The sequence below is a fragment of the Chelonoidis abingdonii genome, chromosome 1, assembly GCF_003597395.2.
Source record: "Chelonoidis abingdonii isolate Lonesome George chromosome 1, CheloAbing_2.0, whole genome shotgun sequence".
Classification (NCBI taxonomy): Eukaryota; Metazoa; Chordata; order Testudines; family Testudinidae; genus Chelonoidis; species Chelonoidis abingdonii.
This window is the reverse complement of record NC_133769.1, coordinates 152,286,324-152,297,050: the sequence shown is the minus strand read 5'-3', so window position 1 is coordinate 152,297,050 and position 10,727 is coordinate 152,286,324. Positions and strand designations below refer to the sequence as shown.

Below are 10,727 nucleotides of genomic sequence, written 5' to 3'. Positions count from 1 at the left end.
GGAAGGCTAGGGATGCTATATAGGTATCTCGTGGTCTGGGTTAAATAGCAGGCTCCTGACATCAGTGTTGCAGCTTTGTCATTGTAATTCTTGCAGTGTAGATGTAGAATAAGCCAGCTACAGTACAGTATCCTCACTGCCTCAGAGGGTTGAGTACCACCTACTGATATGGGAATGTGCAATCTGACGCCATTTGTGAGGCCACATTCGGGGGTAACAAGAAGCATTCTGGGAACTGTAGTTCAGAAATCACCTTAGTTAAAGCTCCATTTTCCTGTCTCCCTCTCCTCTCCTTTTCTCAAAATGTGTTTCTCTTCAGCAGGTAGGGAAGAGGAGGATGTTTGACTGCGGATCTCCCATGAGAGGGCAGTAGTGTCCAAGGACAGAGCTCAAACAGGAGAATGGCAGAATTGCTAAATTGCCTTATTTAGTCTATCTGTCAGTGAGTTTGTCAGGGTGAGCAAGGTTACTGAAGTGTGCGTAAAGGGCAGGTCTTTCTGGACAGAAATGAGGGGTATCAACTGAGTTGGAGTGTGTGTGTGAGGGGCTGGAACTGAAGGGGCTGCAGGTCTGGACTGAGGTGCATCTGCAAATGAGTTGGGAAGGACTGGAATATCAGAAGACTGCTAGAGTGGAATATATTGGCACAGGTGTGTTTGCTGTGTCTTGATAATGATGTTTTATGTGTAGTTTAATTTTAATATGGCAAACATAGCATTTTGATATATAGTCAAATTATGTTTGCGTGAAAAGTTGGTGAGGCAGATCAGTATATCAGTAATGTATACGCATATAATTTGTGTCTTTTTCAGGAGAGTTTTGTATAGTGTTTATACTTTTAGATAACTGATGAAAATAGTAATTATTTAGAATCATAGTTAATGTTGTTTTATGATTAAATATGCATTTCTTTGCATCAGATATGAGTAATATGTTATATTTATTATGGGGGCACTCCACTGTTCATTTCCTTGCTTTTAAGTGCCTAGGCTTTGTAAATGATGTGATGTTGCTTAGCAACCTTAGCTGTTTTTTTACACAGTTTCTTAGTTTTGGAATTTCCTAGGTTTTATTTTGCTTTCTTCTCCTGTCATTCGATTTCATTTTTTTATTTTGTGTAGGTAAATGAAGATATGTTTGGTGAAAAAACTAAATTCATGCGATGGGATATATCACCAAATTACTAAGTTAGTGGACTGAGCCATGTTGGTCAAGGTAATAACAGCAGGCACTGAAATTGTTGTGGAAAGAATTTGTTAGCGAAGATTCATGGTCAACAAGCGATACATCACCCCAGTATGCCAATGAAGGTTCTGAAAAACACTTGTCAATGGGAACACACTACACACAAGCAATATATCACCTCAGCATCTCTGATTTTGTAAATGAAAGGATTTGTCAGTGAGCGCACAATATGTACAAGAATACATTGCCTCAATATTTTTGCTTTAGTCATTGCTGAAATAATTCCTCATTGGGAGGGGTATCCTAGGCTATATTCTTCATCTGTTTTTTTTTCTTTTTGCTATCAGCTGAATGATACAGATTCATTTCTAGTTTCATTTAATAGTAATAGCATAAATAATTTATTATTTCTGCCCTTGAAAATTGCCTGTTGCACAAGCCAATATCAAATGTTTCTCAGAATATTGTGGTGTACTGTTATTTCAGTTCCAGACTGAGGCATACAAAGAGATGGCAGACTCTTCATAACATTTTTAAAAAAGGAAGCATTTGTAAATTGCTTAGTATCAAAATATATTTACTCTGTTTAGCTGACATTTTCGGAACAAAATTTAATCTGAAAACTGGAAGCATGAAAAATGTTGTTTTTATCACTCATAAGTGTGTGTATCTGTTTGTGGGGGAGTGTGGATGGAGGGAGTTGTCTCAAAATCAACCTTATCATAGGGCATAGCTACTGCCTCCTTGTAATATCATACTTTTTACTATTTTTATTTTATTTTTTTTTATTTTTTTCTCACACCTTAAGGGTTGGGCAGCAGTGGAACTGATCTCCTGTAGAACAACGTGACCAAAGAAGAGGAGGAGCTCTTCTCTTAACCCCCCTGCAGCCCTTGGGATATACACAGGAGAAGTACTGACAAGGCCCCAACTGTTATGGGCTGGGCAACTTCTATGCGATACTGGATACCATCAGGTATAGGAGTTTGTGGTTTGGTGCTGAAGGCCAAAGACTATAAAAAATAAACTATATGATATTGTAATGGGCCACCATTAAGAGTTGTCAAGGTATTGAAAGGGTGGATAGAGGAGATAACGCGTTAAAGGGGTTTTAAATTTATGAGCCAAATGGCCCAAGCCCCCTGGTCAAAGCATGTAGGCTCTATGGTTGTGTGGAGCTACAGGGTTACCCTAGATATTACTAATATAGTGGCTAAGGATTGGTTGTAGACAGAGTTTGAGTAAAGCAGAAGAAGTGGGTTTGTGTGAACCTGAGGAGACAGAGAGGCAGCCTTTCCTGTTGGGCACTGAGCTGGCTGGCGGTGGGGCTCACTGGGGGATTTTCCAGCAAGGAAACTCCCTGTGTGCTCTATATTGCTACTGCTCCTCAGGCAAACAGGACTTTGTGTATGTTTCTGTAAATAAACAGATTCACCAAGGATTACCATCTCCTTGATTTCCCATCCAAATGCCGCCACCCCACAAGGCCTTGATTTCAGCCTTCCACTCAGCCCAAGAGCCAACATTATTATTTCAGAAGTTGTCTATGATCTGATCATATGATCATATAATTAAAGACAGCAATGTAAATGGACATATATGAGGGGGTGCCCAGGAACTCTCACATTTCCTGATTTTTCAGTGCTTCTCTGGGCAAGTGTAGCACCCTCTTAGCATAGGTTATTTTTATGTTTATTTTTTCTAGGTTTTCTAGGAAAAAGGAGATAAACTAAATATTCTCAAATTTGGAACATATTGACTAAGCTGCTACCCCTGGAAAGTATTTCCACATGCATCAGTGAAGAGTGATCCCTGCTTTATTCAATCCATACCTGGCAAAAAAGGCACACACTCAATCTATGTGTACAACACAGGATACCTTCCTTTGGAATGCTAGAAAATCATGTGCAGAAAAGTGCTAGAAAATGATAGCATGTTAAATATCATACCCATGACTAGAACACAAAGCTTTTGGTTCTATAACCAGGGCCTACTCCTCAATACCACCTCTGGAGGCGTCATTCAGCATCTCTGTGGGTTATTTACCCACCTCGAAAAAAATGTAGCTAATAATGCTTTTCACATACCAGTAGATTTCAAAGCTCTTCACAACGAGTTAGTGTCATTACTCCCAGTTTACAGAAAGTCCAACTGAGGCCTTGTCTGCACTAGAGCACTCAGCCATTTGTGCTTCAGTTGGTTGTTTGACACCCTCACAAGCCACTTGTGTACATTTGCATCCATAGTAGGACTTTCTAACACCAGTTCAAGGAGGCTGGCTGCAGCCTTAGCCAGCATCCTTAGCCAGCGAACCTCCTTAGTTTGTGAGCTGAGAGTTCCCTCTTTGTTCCCCATCATGTCCCCTCCAGTCACACTGCCAATGGGTTCCTCCTCCCAAAACTAGACCCCTGGAAAGTCCCTCTCTAGCTCCACAACCCTTCAGCTCCTTGCCATGCTTCCACATAGCAGTCTCCTCTCCTCTGGCCAAAAAATCAGCCTTACTTGGAGAAACTGCCACTTCTCCATGATAAGCCACACAAAATTGCAAAGCCAGGGCTAATCACTTATGCAAATGCATCTTTATAGTTATCTTGTCACCAGTGAATCCCACCCCAATTTGTGTGCTTAACCAGCTATTGTGTCTTGTCATAAACACAGATTGTGAGCTTTCTGGGGCATAACCGTTGTTTTATTTGTTTGTGAAATGGGACTTTGATCCATGATTGCAACCTCTAGGTGCTACCAGAATATAAATAATATTATATATTAATAATACATTACTTTTTTAAAATACTATGTTAACAGAGAGGTAGGATTCAAAGTCAAGCACTCAGAAGTTAGGATATGCCAGAATTAAGGTTGCATTAAATCCCTTTGTGTGTATACGCTATAATACAGTCTTTAATTACAAAATCATATGCTGTTTTTCACAGGACTCCTATCTCATTCAGTGCATGGAATGGATGGTGTTTAGGGAATTAATCAGGGGTTTATAGTGAATGAGGCAGTTGTCTATAGGCTCCCTGCCTCATTTGTGGCAGAAGTTGGAAGTAAATGCAACTGAGATCAATGGGAGCTGTGCTCTGTACATAGGAAGTGGTATACAATGCTAAGTACGCTGAAAAATCAGGACCTATGTTGTTTCAAGTTGGTCACCCAAAATTAGAGTTCAGGCATGAAAATACATCGGTATACGTTTGGCCTTATTCTCTCTGATCATGAGTTCTTCATGTGTAAAATGGGAGAATAGCTCCCTACCTTACAGAGGTGTTGTGAGGAGGAGTTCGTTATTGTTTGTGAAGGACTCAGGTATTATGGTGATCAGCACCATAGAAATGCCCATGACAAAATTAATAATTCTGTATTCAGGGCAGGGTTTGGGTGCTGGGCAGTAAATGAGGCCTGGGGCCACACTTTGATTGATGCAGATAAAAAGAAATATTGACTAGTTACCCATTCAGTGTGCACCATGGATTCTGTGGAAAAAATAGTTTGTGATCATTAATTAAAGATCGTATCATAATGTATACACACAAGGGTGCTGAATTAAGGTTACAGGCAAACTTAATTCTAGCATTTCTTAACTGTTGAGCTCTTGGTTTTGCAACCTTCATGTTCTTTTAACATATTTTTTTAAATGTAATAAAATATTAGTAACAGGACTGGAATTCTTATGAAGCAGTTCCAGAAATAAAGGCTCCTACATGTGTGCTAAAGCAGCTGTTACGTGCTGAATATAGGAGCACCCTTAACTTCAAAACTTAAACCAAACAATTAAGGGCATTATGTTTTCTTGATCATTTGCACACTTTCTCTTACACATACATGCACACACACACAATACCTTGTCCTGCTTCCAGCGTAGATAAGGACTGAAATCACCAAGTGGCACCAGTGTGAGCAGAATTAAACCTCTACATGTCAAACCAAAATTAATTAGCTACTTAATTAATCACAACTTTTGATCTCTAAATGTAGCTGGTGCCTGTATTTTCAATGCACTGAACTCTGTGGATAGTTTGAAGGGGCAGTAAGCTGCCATTTTTGAGCTAGAGGGAAACGAAACATTAGATAAAATTCCAATTTTTTAAAATTTAGGGTAATTTTTTAATTACTTGTAATTTAAAAATCTTTTGTTCAGACTTTACAGAATTTATTTTTCTTTGCAATCAGAATAAATTTGGCATTGTTTGAGGCCTATGGAATGCACCAAGCCAAAATGATAGATTATAAAGAGGCTTAAATAAGGCTTATAATGGGTTTATTATGGATGTCACAAATGTGTTTTCACGCCTGTTCACTTTGTGGGTTTATAATTTTGGGTTAGTATCTCACATTTTCTAGGGCATTCAGCTATTTGGCCCTGTTGTCTGTTCGGCATTTTCATTGCATTCTGTGTGTGTCTATCTGTCTCTCTTGCTCTTCATCTCTCTTGCTTCCCCTCATTCTCAGGTGGAAAGACTGCGATTGGGTTACACTCTCATCCATTCTTGCAGGGCTCAGGGCCCTCTCTTGGCCTCCACGCTAGACTCTCCCTTTGTGCCGTTGCTTGGTAACTGGGAAAGGGGGATGGGGCAGGCTACAGGAGGGAAAGATGGGTTGTGGGGGGGAGGGAGTTGTGTGAGCAATTGAAGTGTGTGCAGCTTGTGTAATCCTTCAGGCGGACTCTGCATGCTGATTAGATCCAGACCGGCGAAAGCAAAGGCCAGGCATGGAGCCTTGGCCAGCTCGCACAGACACAGGACTAAGAAGAATCCCTACCCAAGGCACACTATGGATGCTTCAGGGAGTGGTATGAGACGCTCAATAGGGGACAAATCCTGCCTCTCCCCTTCCCCCCCAGTCAGTACTGATCCCAATACATAGGGCCCTACCAAATTCACAGCCATGAAAAACATGTCATGGACTGTGAAATCTGGTCTTCTCCTGTGAAATCTGTAAAAGCACACAAAAGATCAGATTTCACAGGGGGAGACCAGTGTTTCTCAAATTGGGAATCCTGACCCAAAAGAGAGTTGCAGGGGGGTCACCAGGTTATTTTAGGGGGCTTGCAGTATTGCCACCCTTACCTCTGCACTGACTTCAGAACTGGGAGGCCAGAGAGTGGCAGCTGTTTGCTGGGCACCCAGCTCTGAAGGCAGTATCCCACCACCAGCAGCAGCACAGAAGTAAGGGTGGCAATACCATACCATGCCACCCTTGCTTCTGTGCTGCTGCTGAAGGTGGCTCCGCCATCAGAGCTGGGCTCCCGGCCAGCAGCCCACTGCTCTCCAGCTGCCCAGCTCTAAAAGTAGGGTGACCAGATGTCCCAATTTTATAGGGACAGTCCTGATATTTGGGGCTTTTTCTTATATAGGCTCCTATTACCCCCCACCCCGTCCCAATTTTTCACACTTGCTATCTGGTCACCCTATTTGAAGGTAGCACTGCTGCCAGCAGCAGTGAAGAAGGGTAGGAGTACTGCAACCCCCGCCCCCTCAACTCCTTTTTGGGTCAGGACACCTACAACACTGAAATTTCAGATTTAAATAGTTGAAATCATGAAATTTATGATTTTTTAAACCCTATGAGCATGAAATTAACCAAAATGGACTGTGAATTTGGTAGGGCCCTACCAATACACTAGTATGCTGCTAGATGATGCTATGCTGCAAAGTGGTGTCCATGAATCAGTAAGGGGTGCTTTCCTTTGCCTCAGTAAGGACAGAAATGGCTCTCCAGTTTACAGGGGGTGATATGCTACAAGAAGCGATGTGGGTGATTTGGCATGGGGCATTCTGCCCTCAGTAATGACTCCTGGGCCATGGCCTTGTGCTAGGATGTATGCTGGAATGCAGAGAGTAGTGTTGTTTAAAAAAACCTGAAGCCCTAACCTCAGCTCTTGGGATCCTAAGGATTCCATCACTTTTCTCAATCATTGGCTTGTTATCCTCATGGTCCCGGCCAAATCTCAACGTAGGAGGTTGTTTCTGCCTCTTTACATTCACTGTGCAGTGTCCATCATATATAAGATTCTCCTTACTTTTTAGTGTTAAATAGCTGCAACCTACTGCCCCAGAAGTGGCTGCATTTTGGTCACAGCTGAATTCTTAGGATTTCTTTGGTGCTTAAGCAATGGGAGATACATTATTAGTAAGTTTTGAGTAAAACCCTTAGGAACTGCAGTCCCATCTATACCTCTCTGGCTTGCTTTACTCCCTTCTAGGCCAGCCCCCTCTGAGAGATACATGGGGGTCTTTGCTCTCAAGCCCCACCCCTTGTCCTGGAGCTACATGGAGGCCTCACTCTCTCTCCTGCTTCAGGAACACGGGATTGCTCAGCACTCCAGTTCCTGAGAGATCCAATCCATTTCTTCCCTCACTTTTCTCAGATTCGGTTGCTCCTGGGTCTGTCTTGCCAAAAAAACTCCAGGCTTCTCCCATTCCTTTGTATTGGGGAGTGGGAAGGGAGGGGAAATCGCAGGAAACTGGGGAAAGAAAGGGGAGTGGAGCGAGACAGATTTGGGGAGAGGAGGGAGCCAGGAAAGGAGTGAGACACTATCCATGTCACCTGATTTCAGATGCAGGCTCTCAGGGGAGGGGGGTCTGTGGCTCAGAGAGACAAAGATGTTCAGCTGATTCCTGATATTATCTTTTCCTCCCCCCCCCAACTTTCTGTTGAGCCTCTGATTGAGTCTCCCTCTCCCTCGGGTACACTGACTGCCTGCAGGGGCCACTGTTGTGTCGCTCCCCTCTGCCCCTCCTGGGGGTCTGTTTTGGGGGGAGTTTGGAGAGGGACTCGGGGCGCTCGCAGCCCACAACTAACCTGCGGGACAAGCCCGCGTGGCCAGGGCCTTCTGCCGCCCCCAGAGCAAGCGCCCCGCTGAGGCTCGCCCCCGCTCCAGCTTCCCCCGAGCTCCCTCTTTCCAGCCGTATCCCTCGCCCCTCTTTCTCCTCCCCCCACCCACTCCTCTGGCTTTGCCCTCCCCGGCGCTGCTCTCACGCGCTCCCCCCGCCCGCTCGCGCCGGGCTCGGAAGAGAAACATTTTGTCTAGCGGGAGGTGACGGCGGGGGCGGCAGCCGGCGGGGGGTGGGGGGCGCTTCGGAAATGGGAGGCGGCTAAGGGCGGCCGCCGCCGGAGCGATGGGCGAGCGGCTGGGCGGTGTTTGAACGCGGGGTGCTGCGCTGCTCCAAGGCCCCGCGGCCATCGCTGCTCCAGCGGCCGCCGCCTCAGCAGCCCGGGGCCACGGAGCCAGGAGGCGGACGGAGGAAAGGGGCGTATTTAGTGCCCTTCCCCCCACCCCCCGTCCCCAGTCGACCTCCTCCCGGGAGCTTGCGGTGAGTCCCGCGCCTGCTCGGGCTGCGCCTGCCCCCGCCTGTCATTGTCTCTCTCTCGCCCCCCCCACCCCACGCGTGTCGGCCCCTGGCGGGGGAGGGGGGCGAGAGGCAAAGCTGCGGGGGTGGGAGGGAGAGGCAGGACTGCTGCTTAACCCCGCCGGTGCCAGCCCAGGCCGTGCCCGTGCGGCGTTGCCTGCTCCGGCCGGGATGCAGGGGGCGGGAGGCAGGGTCCTGCAGCCCCGGGGGGCTGTGGCAGAGCGCGGCGGTCCCTGCTGGGAGGATCCCCGCTGTCTTGCCCGGTGGGGTTGCGCTCCCTGAGCGCCCCCCCCCCCAGTAGGGGGCGATGGACGGGGGAGGGGGGGCTGCATCAGGTCTGGGGGTCTGTCGAGTCTCCTCCCACGCCGCGGGGGGCCAGAGCTCTCACGACGTGACGTCACCCTCCGGGTCCCTTGCTGGAGCCAGCCCCGTCCTCGCCGCCGCCAGGGGAAAGTTGGGCTGTGGGGTCCGAGCGGCGCTTGGGGGAGCCGGGATGCGGGGCGGCTGGGTACGTGGGGCTGGGTACGCGCTGCAGCGGGGTGGGGAGGGTTCTGAACGTGCAACCCGACCCCGTGCCAGAGCAACGCTGGAAAAGCCCCAGGCAAGCGTGTTGTATTAGTGGGGTGTCTCCACCTTCTCCTGCCCCCCTCAGATCGTCCCCGGCTCATCTTGGCAAATTCCTTTCCCAGAATTGGCTCTGAGCTGTTGGTTCCGTTCCAGGTGCAGTTTGGAGAGAGGCAGAAATAATTTTTGGTTCTCTTCGGAGTCCTGGTGATTCCCACATGATCTGTTCAGGGGAATAGGCTCAGGAAGAAGGTTTACTCAATCCCCATCTTCCCACTCCACCATGGTGGGGACCCACCACCAGCCCACTACTCTGAAATTCTTCCAAGAAAAACCACTAGGTTGCTGCCAGGGCACCAGAGTGCAGACAACTGGCCCGCAAGTGGGTTGTCATCAGTCTGGCCTTTGTGGTCCATTCCGCTTGGCCATGGTCTTCTTGCTTGTTGTGCTGGCTATTTAGTTGCTGTTGGTCCTGGAATTGGTCACTATGTTTCCCATGGTGTCCTTACTGTTTTAACTGCAGGCAGGCCACCATGTTTGTTTTGTTCTGTGTGCCATTAGTTTGTGGTTGTGTTGGTCGTTGTTGCCCAGTGGGTTTCTGTAGTTCTGAACATTTGGTCACCATTGCATAACTATGCATTATCACTGCATACTATTGAGTCACGTGTGGATTGTCTTTTATGATGGCCATTGAGTTGCTATTGTGTTGGCCAGTTTCTTAATGTTATTTATCTTGTTTCTCTTTGTGTTGTGAGTGGTTTGGTCTTTGTGCTGCCGACGGTTGAGTTGCCCATACTATTACTATGAGGTTGTTCATTGCTTTATGACTAATAAAGGCTCTTCTGTCCTGCTCTGGTTATGCAACCTTTTACCCTTATCCAGATACTACTTCATTATCCCTGGAAGACATATCTGTATTTAAGGAAGTGGGTGACGCCATGCTGCAAAATTCTTACCCATTATCGCAGTTGGGTTGTGGATGGAGATGGTCAAATTATTAACTGAGATTAATTTATTTGAGGAATTTCACTTTCTTCTTGTGAATATTCCTTGCTCAAGTAATTATTTTCATGTTTCTTGTGATTGTATAATGACTCATTTGTGTGAATAAATGTCAACTGCTGGTTGTTAGTGACTTGCTTGCTCTGTTCCCTGACTGGATGATCTGGTCTTTCTCAGTAGAAGAACCCCTTTTCCATTTGTGATCTCTGGGAAATTGTTGGAATTCTTGACTGAGCTTTTCAATAGGTCTTTGAAGGAACATTCAATGCTAAGGCTGTCACCCAAAGCAATAAAACTCACTCACATATTTGCAAATTAAATATCATGTATCCTAATGATAAAACGTGCTGATCCTCTTCTACTGTAGTAATCCCCCTTCCCTCAGATACTGATAGATGATTCTTATATCCTTAACTTAAGGCTTGTCTACACAGAATTACATTGGAAATTTAGTGGCATAGTTATACTGGAATAACTCCCCATATAGACACTTTTATTCTGGAATATGAATGTCCACATGTGGAGTTATACGAGCATAACTATAACGGTATAATATGCAGTCCCCAGTATTGCACTGGTCACTTTTCCAGCTCTGTCCCATTGCAAATTTCTGTGTGATTCCTC

At 46.0% G+C, this 10,727-nt stretch overlaps 1 protein-coding gene across 2 annotated transcripts in view; it reads left to right on the top strand.

The window, feature by feature from the left end:
- The first annotated feature begins 333 nt into the window (after window positions 1–333).
- Window positions 334–10,727, top strand: part of ATN1 (atrophin 1) — a 72,518-nt gene continuing 62,124 nt past the window's right edge. The window contains exons 1-3 of one of the 2 annotated variants that reach the window (XM_075071249.1): window positions 334–650; window positions 1,122–1,215; window positions 1,994–2,098. The gene's annotated coding sequence lies outside the window, so the exon portion shown is untranslated. Of the gene's footprint in view, window positions 651–1,121; window positions 1,216–1,993; window positions 2,099–8,333; window positions 8,502–10,727 lie in introns of those variants that run through there. The other variant, XM_032773913.1, reaches the window with a different exon arrangement.